At 34.7% G+C, this 4,265-nt stretch overlaps 1 protein-coding gene across 1 annotated transcript in view; it reads right to left on the bottom strand.

Annotated features, from left to right (window-relative positions):
* Window positions 1-4,265, bottom strand: part of LOC106461861 (transcription factor Sox-8-like) — a 39,524-nt gene that overhangs the window by 7,807 nt on the left and 27,452 nt on the right. The window lies entirely within an intron of this gene.

Raw genomic sequence — 4,265 nt, 5'->3', positions numbered from 1 at the left:
GAACCTCCATACCAAATTTGGTGAAGATCCATCCACACACTGCGAAGTAGTTATATGACATACAACTGACAGTATTGTTATATATATATAGATTAGAGACAACTAAAATGTTTACGACAAATAAAGAAAACGCCAAGTAGTAATGAGATTTATAGAGTTACACCTTTTTCGTCACTTTCTTCGATCTTATGCTAAGAAATAGATAGAAATAACAAACTAATAAAATAGATTGGTGAAGAAACGTCGATTCCTCGTGCTGAGCATGTGACAAAGTATTAAATACTATATAGACAGATTAAAACAGTATTGTTTGTGAGTTAATTTGGAAACGAAAATGCATGAGCATTTTATGCAAACAGTGTGTAAACTATTTTTCGCTTAGCTGTCTCTAATTTTCAACTCTTATACCAGAGAGAAGGTAGTTAACATCACCCACCAATAACTCTCGGGCTACTCTTTATTTGACAGAACAGTGGAATTTGACCATTACTCTTTGTTACGATCATGCTCTACTCGCATTTCGTTTTACCTTATATATGTTTATCAAGTTTATTTATGTTATATCTAAATTCCTTTCAGGAATTGACTCACAACACCAACATAAACATAACAAATTGCTGTTTAATACTGGTAATCAATAAAACACTGATTTAGAAACAGGTTTTGTTTCTTACTGGCAACATATTACATTCTTTCTTCGCTTCTCTCAGTTTATTCATTCTCTCTCACATCTCCCGGTCTCCCTCCCTTTCCTTCACTGAACTTCTGTCTTTTATATTTCTTTCTGAAACTCACGCCGAACCGGTCCCTTTCTTTTTTACCTTGCGCCTGTTTCTCGTGTATTGGATTGTAACGTTTCATAAACGTGGGGGGTCTTGTAATCTCCATACTGGTTGAAATTAGAAAGGTGGCCGCTATGCACCCTCACACTAATCATTTTCTGTCTTGCGGAGGGACAGCAGTAAGTCTACGGATTTACAACGCTAAAATCAGGGATTCGATTCCCCTCGGTGGACAAAGCAAATAACCTGATGTGGCTTTGCTATAAAACACACACACACACACACTAATCGTTTTCTAATGATTTAGAGTACTGCAATTCCCTAATCCCTGAGAGACTGACCAAAGGTCAGCCGCTTTCTTACACTTTTTTCAATTCCAACCAGTGTTACCTTGCACCTAACTTCATAGTACTCTTATAGAGCGCCCATGGTCCCAAAGTGAAGGGCGCATTTTTGCGGCAACGGAGCGTGAACTATGAATCCTTTAATTTATTGTTCCAACACAATAATTTCTAAGCCACACCTGGCTCATAAACCAATGCAGTTGAAACGATAACCTACTGTTGTGTTTGTTTGTTTGTAACTAAGCCCAAAGTTAAAATGGGCTATCTATGCTCTGCTCACCACGGGTAGCGAAACCCGGATTCTAGGGTTGTAAATCCGCAGACGTACCGCTGTGCCACTGGTTTCGTTACCCGTGGTGGGCAGAGCACAGATAGCCCATTCTGTAGCTTTGTGCTCAACTACAAACAATTTTACGATATATTCTGATCACGTTGATCAGGATTACGAGTAGTGATCCTGATTGATCCAAGTTTATCAACCGTTTATTTTTTAAACCTAGGCACATTTCTTTTGTTTGCCCGCATTGACCGTGTGGGTGTGATTTGTCCACTTGGTCGACACGTTTTGCACATAATGGGCTAATTGGACAGGTCTGAGAACACTATGGTTCTGGCTTAACTGTCCCCAATTTTAACTGTGGAAGAGAGGGAAGCCAATCAGTCAAAGGCTACTTTTAACCGAAAAGCGAGATTAACTGTTACTCTTATAACACACCCACAGTTGAAAGTGAGATGTACTAAACGGCTTTTGTTGCACCACGTTTCGAATCCGAGATCCTCGTATCACCACTCCGAAACCCTAACCACTAGAGTGACTAGACCATGCTCAGTACATGTCGGGGAATATTTAATTCTTCGACATGAGAATGAACAAAATCTAAAATTCTTTCCGATTCTACATTAATAATTTGGCAACGGAGCGTTTACATTTTACTACAAGTCTTTGATACGTATTTTTTCCTAAATTTAGGTTAAAATGACCCAAGCTACGAAGTTTTCGTTTAAATTTTTAGCAGTACAGGCGGTGGATGCTGCTAACTGGTCGTTCTCCCTCTAACCTGCTGTGCCTGTACTTTGGAATCTAACCGTTTAGCCCACGCATTCTTTAAAATGCCATTCAGGCTGAAAATGCCAAAAACTGATATATAAAGTCAATCATTTGAGAGATATTTAACCCTAATATATAAAGTCAATCATTTGAGAGATATTTAACCCTAATATATAAAGTCAATCATTTGAGAGATGTTTAACCCTAATATATAAAGTCAATCATTTTAGAGATATTTAACCCTAATATATAAAGTCAATCATTTCAGATATATTTAACACTAATATATAAAGTCAATCATTTGAGAGATATTTAACCCTAATATATAAAGTCAATCATTTCAGAAATATTTAACCCTAATATATAAAATCAATCATTTGAGAGATATTTAACCCTAATATATAAAGTCAATCATTTCAGAGATTATTTAACCCTAGTTTTTATTTTGTTGTTGTTTTTGTTTGAGCCACGAAACAATTGGTTTCCATCTTGTTGACGAAAATGAGGCGTACAGAATTAATTTCTATACCGCAGTTTACTTCTAATGACTGAAGCACAATTACGAAATATGTTGACTCTTCACAAGTGGATTTTTTTCTATGAGCACAATTAACATTGTATTGAATGATAAATGAATGCAATTCGAGGGTTGTAGTTATAGTAATGTGATGCCTACTAGCATGTGTTATGAAGTCCTCCTATGTACACGTGTAGGTTTCTTACTTCGTATATTATAACAGCGTGTGACAGTTATCGTACAACCCAATGAACTCTTTCTCTTCACGGTAGTCGAATTCGCCAAAAGCCCTGGACAAAAGCAAATCGAACATATAGCATCAATACTACATATTCTTCAAAGCCTATATAAATATAGCTTCTTGGTGATGAATCAAAGAAAACTGAATAAAAAAGAAATTTATCATTTTCATCCCTCCCCCCACGAAATAAAAATTTGAGAGCCTGTTATGTGATATTTCAAAAATCAAGTAATATTCATTAAAATGTTATGTTCTAAACGCCCAAAGTCGGCAAACTGTTGGAAACCAATAGGCCTAAATGTTGTTTTAAAAAATCAAGTTCGCTGTATGTGTTCTTTTTTCCACATTTCTCTTAATTTGTCCATTTTAGATCTATATTTTGTGTCCCAGAAATTGCTGCCAAAGGAGCTTTTCGTTTAATACCAGAAATAATCAGATGGGCAAGTCTATGAAAGACAAAATATTTTTTAAAACACTGTTCATATATGTAGTATAATACTGTAAGAGTTTAACACCTAAAGCTGGCGTATTATTAAATATCATCAAGCCTAACAGTTATTATAAAAATCAAATTAACTACAGATAAACGTAATAGAGAAATTAATAAAAGTGTGGAAAAAACCCACCTATAGTTAGTTGACTTAATTTTTTTGTAACAAGCTATATGCAAAGTAACTTATAAATTTTTTGTTGTTACCAATATTTCCCGAACTTTGCATTATTAATTTTTTTTTCATTAACTTTATGTTTAATTAATATGCCGCTGGTTTGGTTCACTATTGGACAAGTAGAGAATTTGTGTGATACCCGATACAAGTTGGGGGGAGTGAAATTATCCGAAACCAGTATATCTGAATGACTAGAATAGAATGATAGATTGGGGCTTCATACTTATTCTGGTACCCCTGCCCCCAAGATACAACATATAACTAGGTGGAGGAATAATTATAATTCTCGATTATGTGAGGATTTTTCATGTAGCAGTAAATATCAGATAACTATGGAATAATTGTAACACAGACCTGCGAATTTAAATTTCGTAAAAGTTGTTTTGGTTTTGATAACGCATTTTCCATAATTCAGCTACGCAGATTTCAAAAATTATATTCTTTTTTTTCTATCACGTAAGGATTTTTTTTACAAATCGGGAAGAAAAAAAAACTCTTGCTCAGATCAAATTATTATTTCGTTTACCACAATGAAAATTTTGTATTATTATGTTTGTTAACAAAAATACAAACAAAATGGAGAAAAGGGAAGAATATTGATATCAAACAAATTTGCGTCCTCTTTCATCCTGATTTGTTTTTTAAATCTACGTATTTTATTCTCA

The sequence above is a fragment of the Limulus polyphemus genome, unplaced genomic scaffold (assembly GCF_000517525.1).
Source record: "Limulus polyphemus unplaced genomic scaffold, Limulus_polyphemus-2.1.2 Scaffold1047, whole genome shotgun sequence".
Lineage (NCBI taxonomy): Eukaryota > Metazoa > Arthropoda > Merostomata > Xiphosura > Limulidae > Limulus > Limulus polyphemus.
Note: the sequence above shows the minus strand (reverse complement) of the source record. Positions and strands in the feature narration are given on the sequence as shown.